Below are 18391 nucleotides of genomic sequence, written 5' to 3'. Positions count from 1 at the left end.
TAGAAACTGCAGATCCGGTGAAAACCAATTGAGACAACTTTAATAAATTTATATTATAAAATTATAAGAATTGTTTTATGGTTTCCACAAAGAAGAACAGTTGTCTCAATTATATGGTTCTGATCGCTTCATGGTTGTCACGGATCATCAGGTTTACACGTCAATATCATGCCCCCTGGCAAACAACATACATACGATTTATACGTTTATTATCTGTCTGTTAAAAGAACAATATCTTACATCCACTAGACAACACATGCCACGTTTTAATATATCATTCATTCAAATTTCAACCAATATACAACATAAGCACAATATAGTATAACTAAAAAATTATACTGACCAACTATACGTGAAAAGTAATGGGTCGGGAACGGTCTGTTTAGTCGAGAAAATTCCGTGAAAGACGAAAATAACGTGGCAAGACGTAAGTCAGGATGCAGAAAGATTGGACCCATGCAATATAGACTAGACAAATCACATTGACGGCACTGAGAAAGGTGTACAAAAAGATGAGTTCCCTTCCCTCCTGAGAGTATACTGTACACCTAAAAAGCCATCATTCGGCCATGCATGGAGGATTATTGCCACATCTGATCTGCTGCATATACACCTACTCTTTTCCTCTTGGATAGATTACAAGAAAAGAGTAGACTATGGTTCCCGAGCTCCAACCCTTTTCGCCGCAATGTCGATTCCTTTTGCCGATTTTTTCAAATATTTTAATTAGATGTGCTCTAATGAACTTATTGCAGTTGTACCTCGCCGACGTACATATCCCCGATATAGGTATTTATCAAAAAAATCGCACCTCTTCAGTTTTGACGTCACTAAATACTAAACATACTTCTTCTCTAATATTTTCTTCCCTACCTGCTTCTATTACTGTACTGATATGGAATAGTTTAAATGTAACATAAGCCAACATCTTGTTATACTTACCTACACTTGGTTTCAAATAGTAGCCGCTAACCTCCAAGTGGCTATATGACTTGTTAGGGGCTAATCTGAGTAATATATATATATATATATATATATATATATATATATATATAATATACATATATAATATAATATATATATAATATAATATACATATATAAATAAATATATATATATAATATACATACATAATATAATATATATATAATATAATATACATATATAAATATATATATATATAATATACATATATAATATATATATAATATAATATACATATATAAATATATATAAATATATATATATATAATATATATATAATATATATATATAATATAATATACATATATATATATATATAATATATCTTTATTCGATTAGCAAAAATTTAAAATAATTGTAAAGCTATGAAACATAGTGGACATTCGGTCGACTAAAATAAGATGGAAAATGTATATAAAGTCCGTTGGTGGTATGGAACTTTGATTAATTTCGGGGGAAAAACAGCTCCCCTTTTCAAAAAGAAAACAAAAGTATATTCAAGATGGAGTGTGGCACAATGATGTAGCGCCTTTTAAGGGAGCTGGGGGATGCTACATTAATAACCCCTATATCTAGCTTTTAACCTTGTCCCTGACTTTGTGATGAAGTTAAAAACGTTTCATGCAGGTGTTTTTTAGGGGTTGGGAACGTTAGATCATGTCGGTTGGGTTTGAATGACGGGTGTTATGAAACTTTTAAAGGTCAGACTTACACGCGGATATCTGAAGTTGAAAACTTAAACATTGTGTGAAACGCATATTTCTCTCTCTCATTTTCTCTCTCTCCCTCTCCCTCTCTTTCTCTCTCTCTCTCTCTGAGGAAAATGAGAAAAAATAGGGGAAGTTTTTTCCTTTTTTTCTCACCAAGTTTTCCATCTTATTTTAGTCGACTAAATTTCCGCTATGGTTCATGTCTTTACAATTGTATATATATATATATATATATATATATATATATATATATATATATATATATATATAGAGAGAGAGAGAGAGAGAGAGAGAGAGAGAGAGAGAGAGAGAAAGAAATACAGAGAAAAAACAGATAAATTTCTCCAAAACATTTTAAAATGCAAACATGCATTTTCTTTTCATTTTTTTAATTCTTCAAATTGTTTTCCTCTGTATCTAAAAGCGTATTGTGATTTTCAAAATGTTTCTGTACGACACTAGATTTTTAATTCCCTTCCTGGTACCAGCATGCATGACTGCACTGATATGTAGAAGTTTAAATATAATGTAAGCCAACGCCTTGGTTATCTCTTTAAGCATAGTTCAAAATAGTAGTCTCTTACGTGATGTGCCTCGTTTGAGGTGGACGTGAGTGAATAAAAAAAAAACACCTAAAGGCCGATAAATCGCGTATTGACATAATAGAAAAAAACCGGAAGAATTTGGATCAAAATAATTAATAGTTTCATAGAAACAGTTATGAACTTATATCAGCTTAAAACTAGTGTCTTACAGAAAATTGCGCTTAAGTATAATCGGTGTTCATATATGTGTTCTTGCATTAGCAAATCAAGAATCCGATAAAAAATGAAGATAACACCATCTACTCACGCACGTTCAATTACAAGAAATATCATGTCAGTCAATAAACCATTATTGTTCACACAACTAGGGGTATCCAAATTATTTTGTTTCCCTAAAATTAAAATAAAAATGTGACCCAGATTTTTACAAGAATTGCAACGCGCCAACCTAATAGATCAGGAACTGTCAACTAAGCTATAACCTCTCCTTCGCCGACGAAATGTTGCACCCCTCTGCCTGTGTCACAACTATTTAAATAGTATATGCTCCAAGGACCTAAAGCCCTTGAACCCTCTCGACGTATGTGCCCTCGACAAACCAGACAATCAGCAAAATCCCACCTCTACACAGTAAAAATTCCCAGATTCCAAAATGTATTCTACTCTAATAGTTGCCTTTCAAGAACTGCTTGGCTTTGGAATTCCCTTCTCTGTTCCTGCTTCCCCCAACTGGACTGACATGCAGAAGTTCAAGTGTAATGCAAACAGACATCTCGCTGCTCAACTCCTTTCATAGTATCCGTGCAAATATATCTCAGATATCAGCCCTTACATCAAAGTGGCGCCGTGTCGTGTTCGGGGTGAAATGCAATAAAAAATAAGATCAACATAAGCACTTTTAATTGACCAATGTAATAGATAGGCTGCGACTCAATAAACCTCTATTATCAACTAAATTATGTATCGCTTGTATTATTTTGTCTTTCAAAGCCTATGTTCCACTACATCTCTTCTCTATATAAATAAAATGAACTCATGTTTCCCCTCCGAGTTTGACCTTAATATAATTGAAAATCTAGAGATTTTATGCATATGTGCTGTACACAAACTGCAGCCCTCTATCTGAGGTGTGTTATAGGCATTTTACCTATCCACTACCTCGGTGGTCGGAGCTTCCTATATTTTATCTGGTGAGATTTCACTGCCAAAACTGGTTGCGACAATACAATGAGTACATTCTTATCTCTCTAATAAATTCATACTTCCACCGCCACCCATTTACACTGGCCGTGTCCGTTCACAGGATAAAATTAAGGACGGACACCGGGTTAGGTTTCTATTAAAGCTAAACTGCAGTTTAGGGGAAACGCACCACGCTTACTTTTATATTGGTTCAAAATAAAAACAAAAACAAAACTTCTCATTTTCTTTCCTCAAAATAAAGATTATTTTTTACTTCAATGGCGTTATATTTCGCGTTCTTCTCCATTTATAACATCGTTTCTTTTGACTTTTTTGTATTTTATTTGGGTTTTGTATATTTCTTTTCTCTGTTTTTCGTTTTTCCGATCTTTCCATTTTACTAAGTCATTTCTTCTCTCTTTCTGTTTCTTCTCTTTTTCGCTAGGTTTACTATCGTTTCTTTTTATTTTTATTTATTTATTCATTTTTTACTTTCCTCTGTTTCAGTTTCCACGATCTTTCCATTTTCATTTGTTATTTCTTCTCTCTGTCCATGTTTCCTCTTCCTTCGACAAGTTTAACATCGTTTCTTTCTTTGTAAAACAGCCGGATTTTTTTTACAATATTCCCTTTTTCCGTGTATTTCCTCTTTGTTCTGTCTTTGACATCTCTTTTCTTTTCTTTTTTTTTAAAACATATCATACATCATTTCCGTCCATTTCGCTTTGTTCGTTCCCTTTCTTTCTATTTTCATCGTTTATTTCTTTTTTTAATTTTCATTCTTTTTCCTTTTTTTTTCTCTTTTTGGGGGTGTTGAAAACGTCCGTCTCACGTTCGTTTATAACAACATATTTCTTTGGTAGATTTCCGGGTGCTAAAACCGCGGTGATGGAGATTCCTCCAGTACACCAATTCGAGCCACAGCAAAGCGTGCCAAGGTACCGCTAGTATGGTAATAAATGAATGGGAACGAAAACACTCTTTTTATTTAACACGAATGAATTATGATCCAAAATACAAGCATGTTCCACTCAAATAGATGCATTCGACTAATTCCATTTTCTAAAAACAAAGAGGGGCTACCCTAACTTGATTGCCAGATGCTTCATCAATGACAGACGGGCTAAGAGGTGTTTCACAGATATCTAGCGATGTTTTAATTAAATATCTTAAGATTTTACAAGGTACAATAAAGAAGCATATGATTGGTTCTTTTATGAAAACTCTCAAATGGAATCCTTTCATATAAAATATGGATTACAGTACGCTCCTCAACAAATAAAATTTCTAACCTAACCAAGCTTAAACACAAGTAAATAAAAGAAACCACAGAAAAATACGACCTATACATATACAAACCATAAATATGCCAATCAACCAAGTAAAGTATATCATACTAGACACACCGTACGCAGATATATTAATATTTCGACGATACAAATATTCTCCTCGTGAATTCACATCTTGATTAATATCATCGACACGGTACTTAATAAGCTTAGAACATTTCTGGATCTTATATAATTTCCATTATGATAGTTTTATATATGTATTGGGTACTTTAGAGGAGAATTTGTTTAAAAATTAAGTACATGTGAACTTATTAAATCAAAGTAATATATATATATATATATATATATATATATATATATATATATATATATATAGTGTGTGTGTGCGTGTGTGTATAATCACGTTAACACGCTGGTTCCCGTCACATCACCAAAGTAAAGCGACGTGGAACCTGGTCATTACAAAGATGGGTGACCAATTTGGGAAGTCCAGGTGCTGGTGGTAGGAGGACGAAGACATCTCTCTGCAAAACGTTGCAAAAAACCTTACGGAGTTATCTCCCCTAACGGGGATATACATGCGACTGGGGACCGCATGTGAATTTCGCACTCCCCTAAAACTTCCTCCTTTGAAGGAAGCCGGTTCAAACCTGAATAGGGTGGTGCTGACTTAACACCCACACACACACACACACACACACACACACACACACACTTAAATATATATATATATATATATATATATATATATATATATACTAGCAAAAGTACACATCGTTGACTTGGTTAAAAAGCCTACAGAAAATGAACTCTGATTTATGAAAGTATGATCGGTTATGAAAAGAGGGGTTGTAAAGAGATAGCTTCGAATTTGGGGGTATCAAAACCAAAGCCAAATATGATGAAAGTGAAAATAAAATAGATAAACTCCATAATTTATTATACCATACTTGTTCACACTGAAACACTTATCACAATATTTTGTTGATCTATATTAAAAACACCTTGTTAAACTTTGTGACATATGACCATTCTATGGAGGTCAAGCGCGAACGAACATCCCAGAATTTTATTATACCATATTTCTTCAAACTGAAACATAATTATCAAAGTATACTTACGCAGATAGATATGAAAAGTATCTATTACAGTTTGTGCCTATTTCCAGTCTATGGAGGCCAGGCGCGAACGCAGACCCCACACTTTCATTATACCATACCTATTTAAGTTAAAACATACTTATCAATGTATTATTATGTACATCTATATAAAAAAACACTTGTAAACGTTTTTTTAAATTTGTAACTATTTTATTTCCATACTTTGTGGACCAGGCGCGTACGCATCCCCCACAATTTTAATGAATCATAATTATGCCAGACTAAACATATCCATTCCTGTCTCCCGATACATCTTCTATCATTGTATGTAATCAGTTTCTATATAATAGTCAATCATATAGGAGTGACCAGCCACACACACACACACACACACACACACACACGGACGTTCAGCTTTATACAGGGTGTTTCAAAAGTCTTGGGAACATAAAGATTTTTAATAACTCAAAAACTATTAGGATTTAAAAAATGAAATTGGTACCGTTGGAAAGGTTAAAGTTTCAAGTTTTGTGGGGAATCTTCAAACTTGCTCAATATGAGCACCATTCGTCACACGGCAGACATCTAGTCGATAGTCCATTTCCTGCCAAACGCGTTCCAGCATCTTGACGTCAATGGTTCCCACAACTGCCGTTATTCGAGCCTTTAGTTCGTCAATATCTCTTGGAATAGGCGGCACATAGACTTGTTGCTTGACAAAGCCCCAAAGGAAAAAGTCACACGGGGTAAGATCTGGAGACCTAGGAGGCCAGGGCATGAGAACGTCATCATCTCGCCCAGATCTCCCAATCAATCTACCAGGCAGCCTTGTGTTAAGAAACTGCCTTACTCTAAGTCTCCAGTGTGGTGGTGCACCATCTTGTTGAAAAATGAAGTCATCTGATTCTGCTTCTTCCAACTGAGCCATTAACCAGTCTTCCATCATGTTGAGATAGGATTCACCAGTGATAGTTGCCTCTTCAAAGAAGAACGGTCCTTAGACACCTTTCTTGGAAATTGCACAAAACACGTTCACTTTTGGTGAATCTCTCTCGTGCTCAAGAATTTCATGAGGATTCTCAGTACCCCATATGCGAGTGCTATGCTTGTTAACTTTGCCATTCAGATGGAAGGTCGCCTCATCGCTAAAAACAAGCCGGTCATCAAAGCCGTTATCTTCCAACTTCTCTTGCATTGCAATGCAAAAGTCACGGCGAAGTGGCTTATCAGTGTCCTTCAACTTTTGGACCAACTTGAGCATGTAAGGTACCATTTGCAGTCGTTTCCTTAAGACACGCCAGACAGTTGCTGGAGCAAGCTGAAGTTCCCTGCTGGCTCTTCTCACTGATTTACGGGGGCTCCGCTGAAAGGCCGTCCGGACTTGCTCAACTGCAGCTTCTGAAGTTTAAGGGCGACCTGTTCGCTTACTTGGGCACAAACACCCATCTTTCACAAATTTAGCATGCCATCTGACAATGGGTTTCCTTTCAGGGACTTCTTTTTTAAATTTCCTGCGAAATGCACGCTGAACACATGTCCACGATTCAGTCTTTGCAAATTGGAGGACGCAAAACGCCTTGTCTTGTTTAGAGAACGCCATTACTGCACATGAAAAGATAAGACGAAAATCCTTAGTATGACCAAAAATTTGATTAAGCAAGCTTTAAAATGACACCAGTTTCATTTTTCTACCTGGAATAGTTCATGAGATATACGAATTTGTAATGGTCCCAAGACTTTTGAAACACCCTGTATTATATATATATACATACATGTAAGTTTGTAAAGGCAAGGGTGGAGTGTATATATATATATATATGTGTGTGTGTGCGTGTGTGTGTGTGTGTTTCTAATAAAATATTCTTAGTGTTTTAATTTAATTGTTCATTCGATTGATTTTCTGTCGCAACATTTAATTACATCTTGTCTAGAAACCATGGTGGCTGGAATGATTGACTGTGACATTTAGCTTGTTTAAGTGTTAATTAAACTTATGAATATACATCTCTTTCTCTCTCTCTCTCAACCCCCAACAACCCACAATCACACACACACACACACACACACGGACACACACACACACAGACAGACACACACACACACACACACACACACACATATATATATATATATATATATAAATGTTTATTTGTTTTTGTTAGGGATACTTTCTTGAATGAATTCAAGTATTTTTTCTATTGACCAATCTGGTACCCCCTTTAATGGGGAGCAGCATATATATATATTATTTTTTTAAAAATATAATTATCCACTGACACGTGTTTCGGCGTCCACGACTCATCAGAGTGGCTGAATCTAGGGATATATATATATATATATATATATATATATATAATGGAACCTCCCGTCGGCTTGGTAGAACTGCAAATTCCTGTCAGTTCAATGGTTGCCACATGACAAAGAAGACACTAAACCTAGGGGTTTTTTCAGTCTCACAGATACATTTAACACACACACACACGCGTGCGTGCGTGCCCTCAAACACCAACATATATATATATATATATATATATATATATATATATATATATATATATATATATAGTAATTTATAAAATATATATGGCGATAAAGCTACACTGAATATTCTGCGTTCCATCCAACTATAGGATTCGTCAGCCTTTGCGAGAATTTGGTGGTTGCTTCTTGTTTTTATATATGTTGAGAATTTCTAGTTGGCCAATCAGATTTCTAGTATCCACCGAACCCCTTCCTATCAGCCAATGGGCTGGCATTTTATAAAACAAAGGGTCTGTTTTAGAACTAGGTTAGTGGTTTTAGGTCGACGTTCTCCTTTTTTTATACATATAAATATACCTATGTGTACACACATACATGCACATATAGACATATATATATATACATATATGTGTGTGTGATCGTTTATGTATATTCATGTTTATTTAAATTTTTTATTTGTTTGTTTTCTATTGTTATTGTTAGTTTTAAAGCTATTTTGTATCGCTATCCTAGAGTAAGTTTTATTTTGTGAACACAGTTGGTTGCTATTTCCCGACTACAGTTTAATAGATTTTGAGGTTCTTTAAAGTACAGGATAGAAAATTTTTCATGGAGGCATAATTTACATGGGTCGTCTAAATGTCTGCATGTGTAGCTTGTCTCATTATTTTCCATTCGACTACCGGCGAATGTCCGCTTTCTTTGAGTTCCCAGTATTTATTCGCTAGTGTTGTTTTCATACGGTGTTTTTTTATTTTTGAATGTGATAACTAGAAATCCTCAACATATATAAAAACAAGAAGCAACCACAAAATTCGCGCATAAGCCTGACGAATCCTATAGTTGGATGAAACGCAGAATATTCAGTGTAGCTTAATCGCCATATATATTTTATAAATTACTAACTAGCTCTTCCTACGTATTGAACAATTTTGAAGTAAATACTTAAAGTTCACGCATAAATCTATACTTTCGTATATTAAATTTATGTGAATAAATGAAGTAGTAATATATATATATACATACGATATATATATATATATATATATATATATATATATACGATATATATATATGAATATATGCAGACTCCTTCAGTCTTGGACAGATTATGAATACCCACGAAGGGTTGCTTATGCGTGAAATTTTTGTGGCAATAGGTACGAAAATTCCAACTGCACCTCTCTTGAGACGACATTGTTAAATACAAGTTGCACGTGAATAAAGGATGACTGGAAATAAAGATAAAAAAACAGATAAACGGAGAGCACATGCAGCACCTAGAATACCCAAATGGCCACCAATCTGGATCGAACCAGGCCTAACGTTGCTTAACTTTGGTGATATGACGAAAATGCGGTTATACCGGACCCCGTATAAATATATATATATATATATATATATACATATATGTATACATACAGACATAGACACATACACAGACACACACACACACACATATATATATATATATATATATATGAAATAAGTATTACGAGTAAGATTAAGAAGATAATCAAAAATAGTTAACATCAATTATTATGATTTTATAATATTTTTTAACTCTTGTTAAAGTGATTTTAACCTGGTTGTTAGAGTCTTCTCTCTTTAACATACATATATAGAGAGAAAAAGATATATATATATATATATGCATAAGTATAGATTGATATATGCATATATACATATAAATACATATTTATACATGTATATATACATATATCTATATAAGTATATATACATATGTATATGCACACATATAGATACATATATACATACATATATAAGGAACGGGTGAACCGAAGGTCAACTGGGGTATTTGTCCTGTAAGCGCCTGCTCATTGCTTAATTAGGAAGGGTGCGTGGAATCTAGAAAGCTGATTGGCTAACTAAAAACTCAATAGAAGATGCGCACATAAAAACGCGAGACAACCAAAAAATCCTTGCATAAGCCTGATGAATCCTAGCATGGAGGTAACGCAGAATAGTCTGTGGAGCTTAATTGCCATACATATTTTATAACCTCATATATATATATATATATATATATATATATATATATATATATATATATATATGCATATACACGCACACCACACACACACACACACACACACACATATATATATATATATATATATATATATATATATATAAGTGTGTGTGTGTGTTTGTCGTGTATATATACTGCCTTTTGGGCGAAAGATCTTTAACGAAAGGCCCAAAGGCTAAGAGTGAGCTAGCCCTGAGAGAATTATCAGGAGAAGCTTAGACCCTTTCAGCTGCGGTATCCATGACCCAGCGGCGTGCGACATAAGCTCTGGTGTCCTGCGCCCAGACATGAACCGAATAGCATTGTGGTTGAGAGGGCTCTTGTAAGCCCAGGTGAACGCAACCCTTCTAGAAAAAGGAAATGTCTGATTTTAAAAAAATAACTAAAAGCGGAAGACCAGTACCCGCAGTAAGCTGGTCTGCAGTTTGTCTTGTTGCTGGATATCTTGCTCTTGCTTGATCTCAACATTTTGAAATGTTAGAAAGACTTAGCTGTCTTACAAAGCTTAAACTTTCTAGGAACATCTTTGTACAGATACTTCCTAAGACATTTGTCTACAAACTTGAAAAAAGATCTGTGGCGAAGAAAAAGTTGTAATGCGTATAAATCTGACAGGCTTGAAGCATATAATAACTGATCTGCAATCATCGTATGTATATATATGTGTTGGTATGTGTTTATTCTTGTATATATGTATGCATATATGAATATATATGTAACTGCACATGTATATGTGTTTCTGTGTATATGAGTATGTTTATATATGTCTATATGTATGTAAGAAACGGCATTTGATCCTGCATAGAAAAGGAGAGCAAGAACGTGCTGTTATTGGTACACACGTCTGTACAATGTGTGCTAAGGTATGCCAGAGCTTAGCAGGACTTAAAAGCCACATTCGTGCAGCCCATCACTGAATGTTTTCGTGTTTCTCTATAACATTTTTGTGCTATATCGAGTGATGTCAATGTTCGAACGCGAATTTGCTGCCATCCTATGTATATATATATATATATATATATATATATATATATATATATATATATATATATATATATATATGTGTGTGTGTGTGTAAATATATGTGTATATGTGTGTTAATATCTCTCTATTTTTTCATTTTTCTTATCATTTTGTTAAAGCCAGGGATGGGGCATCCTACCAGATGCCAATCATACACCTGCTATTTTAGACACTCCAACCGAGAGATCTTTTTAAGATTCTAACGTCCCTTTAAGTGCAATTGTTTGAATCTCCTTTGCACTTGGTTTACCTGGTATATTTGTAAGATAGTTTGTAAAATTCTTTTTCATAAGTCCGGTTGCTCCTATAATTACTGGAATGATAGATATCTTCTTAAGGTTCCAGTTTCTTTTCATGTCATACATAAGACCCTGGTATTTGGTAATCTTTTCCCTCTCAGCTCTGTTTAACCCAGCATCATTCGGGACACTAACTTCCACCAAGGTTGCTTCCTTCTCCTTCTTGTCCCATATTACAATGTCGGGTTTTATAGCTCCGTTTTCTAGGTACGTGGCTGTAGGGATTGCATAGTCATAGTGGATGGTATAGGACTTGTTTCCGACTGTTCTTTCGGGTATATGTTCCCATGACTTTTTGCTGCATTCGATATTTAACTTATTGCAGATCGTCAAGTGGAGATATTTGCATACTTCATTGTGTCGCATTGTATAGTAGCCGCCCCCTAGCAGAACCTTACAGCTAGAAATCAGGTGGCTCACACTCTCTACTTCTGTGTGGCAGAACCTGCATTGATTGTCTTTGCTGAGACCACTCATCATAATATGTGTATGTTTATCTATATGTGTATGAATGCATGCATATGTATGTATGTGTAAGTGTAGACTTGTGCATGTATATATGAATGTACGTGTGTGTGTATGTTTATGAGTGTATATATGCATATATGTGCATGTATATGTGTGTTTATATGTAAGTATGTAGGTTTCTATATGTAAATGCGTATATGTACATGTATGTATGTGTATGCATGTGTATATATGTATGCGGATATATGTATATATGTATGTGCATATATGTATATATATGGCGTATATATAGTTGTATGTAGTCTTATATATGCATATATATGCGTTAATATATGCATCTATATATGCATAATAATAGACATATATATATGTATTTATATATATATACATATATATATATATATATATATATATATATATATATATATATATATATATATATATATATATATATATACTAGCACGTCTGCGGAGCTTTGCCCGGGTGTTTGGAGGTGTATGTTGAGCAAAAAAAAAAAAGGTCAATTTTTTAAACTTTTACCCCTATTATAACCTGTTTACATTTATTGTTTTGGACTCAAATCAAGTTATCAAGTTAGATCCATGTCCAAGAAACCTTTATCTAAAATTTCAAGTGTTTATACCCAAAATTGTCGGAGGAGTTTGGTAGACTTCTCAAAGGTCAAATCGTTGAACTTTAACCCATTAACAGCTAAGTTTCTGGCCCGAAACCGATCACATGGATTTTCCCAAATCTCAGTACCCTGTATATACAAATTTCGAGTCTGTAGACTAAAAATTGACAGAATTATTGCGTAGGGAAATGTACACAGACACACACGTTCACTTTTATAGATATAGATATTCATATATATATATATATATATATGCGTATACTTATGCTCACATATATCTATATACATGCATATCTCTCTCTCTCTCTGTATATATATATATATATATATATATATATATATATATATATATATATATATATATATAAAGAGAGAGACGGTTCTAGGTTCGATTCTCGGCTTGGGATAGGTCCTAGTCTAACGGCACTGATGAGTTGTGATACAACGAAACAGGACTATATGTCGATGACTAATATATATATATATATATATATATATATATATATATATATATATATATATATATATACAAATTAGAAAAGCATTTCATCCCAGGCATGAAAAGTGTTCAACAAAAGGCTTTTACTATAAGCTTTATAAATAAAGATACAAGATTCAATTTGAAATTTATATATCTTCAAATTGTAGTTTTGTATATTTTACAAAATAAGGTATAAAAATTTAATTTAAATTGAATAAAAAAATTACCTTGGATTTATTTTATGTAATATACAGTCGGTGTCACTTTAAAAAAAAATAATTGAAAATTTCATATCTATATCATTAATTGTTTGATGGACGGTAATGTTTTTAAATTGCAATTTAATGCACATTACATAAAATAAATCCAGGGTAATTTTATATATATATATATTGCGTGTGTGCGTGCCTTGAAATAAAATACGACAGGAAAATGAATATCAAGAGTAGCCGAATAGCCCAGAATGGACAAGATCACCGCCGTACAATTGCCTACAGACATACTCTAACCAAATATATATATTCGAAACCATTGGCCACATAAAAGAGGCTAATCTTCTGTTCCAACTTGATTCATCTTGACTATTACTTTTTATGTATGATCAAAATAAAGACTGACAATCACGTTCACAATATGATCGGATGTATGACCTCTGCGATCGTGAAGGCGTTCTCTGTTATAGAGAAGAACACAACGCCACAATGTGTGACTGATTACGAATCAGTCCCGATACGGTGGACTTCAGCAGGCGGTATTTTTTTTTTTTTTTTTTACACAGTGATCACCACTTATCAAGGCCCGGAAGCCACTCAGGGATAAGGGTTATTGCAAGTACATTACGTTAGTGTGGAGAATTGATGAGGTGTTTACTGAAGGGGGCGGATCCTTAGGAATTTGTTAACATTGGACTTGAACACATCCAAGTTGTAGTCCGGTGGGAAGCAGGCAGACGGAACGTGCAGTTCTAAGAAAGAAGCTTTGTTCATGGAATCCGCGTTTTGATTTAGGCACAGATAAAGAGTGGGGGAAATTTTTGACAGTGGATTCAGCTAGACGGGTGTTTTTCGTGAAAGATTGGCGAGGGGGGACCAGAGATTGGAGTTCAGACGAGCACCTGCCATGGAAATAATGATAAAACAAGGATAGGCTCGCAACGTCTCTTCTGTGGGAGAGAGGTTGTAGAGTAGAGAAAAGGGCATCCCTCACTAAGCCACGAAGTCTATTTTGTACCCTGTCAAGGCAGGATAGGCTGTTTTTAGCAGCTCCTGCGCAGATATGGCAACAGTATTCCATCCTTAAACGTAAATTTGTTTATTTACGTATTTAACGTAAACGTTAAAAAAATACGATAGTACGTAAACTCTCGAGTCTATGCGTATACATTTTGAATTTTAATTTTTGTTTCTCACACTAATTGCTCTACTTATCCGTGTTGAGCCTTTGTTAACTTGATAGGTTAGTTTGTATTATTTATTTATAGAATCTGTATTTTGTATTATTTTGATAATGAGAAAATATATCCACTTTTCGCTCCCTGTTTCACTGAACTATAATTGTAAGGTTGTCCAGGAATCAACACGTTTAAACCTGCGACTTAGACGTTGCAAACTCAGTAGGGGAGGAGACAGAAGACAAGCAAGGACTCGAACTCACTTGTACGTAACGACGATGTTTGTTTCATCATTCTGTCGTTTTCGCTGCCCCTCTTGTGATCGTATTCTCATTCGTACTCTGGAACATCATCCCCGCTTATTACTTGATCTCGAACGTTATCCTCGTTACTGACGTGATCTTTTTAGATATTTTATTTTTCCTACCGGTGACGCCAGCATTTGCATACACGCGCCCGTGCTATGTTTCATGATCCCACATTATACCTTGCAGGAAAACATTCGTTATTTCACGTCATTGTTCGTTTTCTCCCGTCTACTCTTCAGCTAGACGTTCCAACATTGACGATCCTCTCGTAGATATAACTACTGATCGAACTCCGAAAGTTCAAAGATCTTTCAAATTTTTATTTTTACTTTTGTGGACACTGTTAACATTTTTTCTCTTCAGTTATTGTTTAAAAAAAAAAGTGTTTACTTTTTTGTGTGGTACGTTTCTGTTTACTATTAATATATAGAATTGCGTCTAACACTAAAGTTCTGCATCAAAACTGTAATTAACTACAGCAATGTGAATTATTGCTTCAGCCAAACTGTTATCGTTAATCATGATATATTTCATTCATCTCATAAAATAAGGAGACACATAAATATAGAGTCATAATTATAGCTAACATATTACTAATCGCATAACCAATTATCGTCACGCGAACTAATTCAAGTATCGAAATACATGTATTTCGGAATGCAGCCAAATTAAAATAGAACCACATTCGATCCCACGCGAGATTATTACATAACGTGATTGATCGCTTTATCGATTAGGACTGCTTGGATTTGAGAAGCTTTTGTTTATATTACATAACTTTTATGCAAGGTGATCTATTCTTAATTATATCTGACATGAGCCAATTTCGGGGAAATGGTAACGTGCTACATTATAAACGAATTCTTTTATAAATATAAAGTAGAAGTAATCAAAGAAAACGAAAGACAAAGTTGTAATATATGATAAAACAAGGATAGTTTCTTATCGTTGAGCACTTTCCGTTGAATTAAAAAAGTCGGTCAATTTAGCTCTTATGCGTAGATCATCGTATAACGATTTGATCACTGTCTGTCTGACGTAATGAACATTTAAATTAAAATGTTTAAAATTCAACGCTATTTCACACGGTTAATAGTAGCCGAATGGATACGGCTTCCGCTAATCGAGCCAGAGATGTCTCGTGTCGCGGGGTTCGACTCGTTCGACTGGTAGTAATCGTGACACCCTGCACTGAAGAATCACGAAAGGATGAAACACTAGTGTCTGTAGGTATTTAATTATTATAGTAAAAAAAAAATTAAATATATATATATATATATATATATATATATATATATAAAGCTGAAAATCTGTGTGTGTGTCTGGTCACGAATAGGCTCCTATATAGTGGACTATTTAAAAAAAAGGATTACATATAATGATAGAACATCTATCGAGACACGGGAATTGGTATGTTTGATCCTGCAGAACGATGGTTCATTAAAACTGCGGGGGCTGCGTTCGCGTTGGTCCACAAAGTATGGAAATAAAACATTTAAAAATTAAAAACAAAAAGTTTACAAGTGTTTTTGATATAGATGTACATAAGAATACTTTGATAATATGTGTCAACTTAAATAGGGATGGCTTAATAAAATTGTGGGGTCTGCGTTCACGCCTGGCCTCCATAGAATGGAAATAGGCACAAACTTTAACAAAGACTTTTCATATCTATCTGCGTAAGTATACTTTGATAATTAAGTTTCAGTTTGAAGAAATATGGTATAATAAAATTATGAGTTGTTCGTTCGCACCTGACCTCCATAGAATGGAAATATGTCACAAAGTTTAACAAGGTTTTTTTTAACTATCCACAGAATGTTGTGATAAGTGTTTTAGTGTGACCATGCATGGTATAATAAATTATGGGGTGTATCTATTTTATTTTTACTTTCATCATATATTTCTTTGGTTTTGATACCCCCAAATTGGAAGCTATCTCTTTACAACCCTTCCTTTTAACAACCTATCATACTTTCATAAATCAGAGTCCATTTTCTGTAGGCTTTTTTAAACCCAGTCAACGAGGGGTACTTTCGCTACTATAATATAAAGCTTGTGTGTGTGTCTGGTCACGAATAGGCTCCTATATAGTTGACTATTACAGAAAAGTGAACTCATATTATGATAGAAGATGTATCGAGATAGAGGAATGGGTATGTTTGATCTGGCATAATGATGATTCATTAAAATTGTGGGGTCTTCGTACGCCCCTGATCCACACAGTATGGAAATAAAAAATAAAAAAAATAAACGTTTCCAAGTATTTTTGATATAGATATACATAATAATACTTTAATAAGTATGTTTTAATTATGGGTGGTATAAGAAAATTGTGGGGGCTGCGTTCGCGCTTGGCCTTCATAGAGTGGAAATAGGCAGTGACTTTAATAATGACTTTTCATATCTACCTGCGTAAGTATACTTTGATAATTATGTTTCAGTTTGAAGAAGTTAGAATGGAAATATGTCACAAAGCTTAACAAGGTTTTTAATATAGATCCACTGAATATTGTGATAAGTGTTTCAGTCTGAACAGGCATGGTATAATAAATTATGAGGTTTATCTATTTTATTTTTACATTCATCATATATTGCTTTGGTTTTGATTGGAACCTATATCTTTACAACCCTTCCTTTTCATAATCTATCATACTTTAATAAATAAGAGTCCATTTTCTGTGGGATGTTTTTGAACCCAGTCAACGACGGGTATTTTGCTAGTATATATATATATGTAAGTATATATATAGTACAATCTTCCTTTTCCCATATATTATATATATATATATATATATATATATATATATTTGTAGTCATCGACATACAGTTCTGTTTCGTTGTATCACAACTCATCAGGTCCGCTAGACTAGCATCTCTCCCTAGCCAAGGATTGAACCTAGAACCGTCGTGTTGACAGTCGGCAGTTCTCCCACTCGACCATGAACTCGTCGGGATGTCTATTTAAATGGACACCCGCCACCACTTTTATAGTGCTCAAATCCTCTGTATGTAATATATATATATATATATATATATATATATATATATATATACATGTGTGTGTGTGTAGTTGTATATCTAGAAAAGTGAAAGTGTGTGAGGACTCTTCTCAAATGATATACTCAATGATTTTTTATATACTGACATAAAACTTGGGATATAAAATATTCAGAGTAGTGGAACATTTTTTGATCGGTTTTTATATAGAAAAAAGTCTGCTAAGAGGTTAAAATTGGAAAATTGTTACATGAGTCACAGGATTTTTAACTACTTCATGATTGCTCTTGCGTGAATGGTACTTAATACATATTGTTCTATATAAACTGAGTAGATTTTCTTAATGATCGTGTCAGGCTCACCTAACTGTTATCATATTTAACTAACTGGCTTTAGATTGGTTTCGATCTCGACTAATTTTTTGCTTATAGGAAGTGAAC

The sequence above is a fragment of the Euprymna scolopes genome, chromosome 42, assembly GCF_053919585.1.
Source record: "Euprymna scolopes isolate OS-2025 chromosome 42, ASM5391958v1, whole genome shotgun sequence".
NCBI classification, from domain to species: Eukaryota; Metazoa; Mollusca; class Cephalopoda; order Sepiida; family Sepiolidae; genus Euprymna; species Euprymna scolopes.
Note: the sequence above shows the minus strand (reverse complement) of the source record.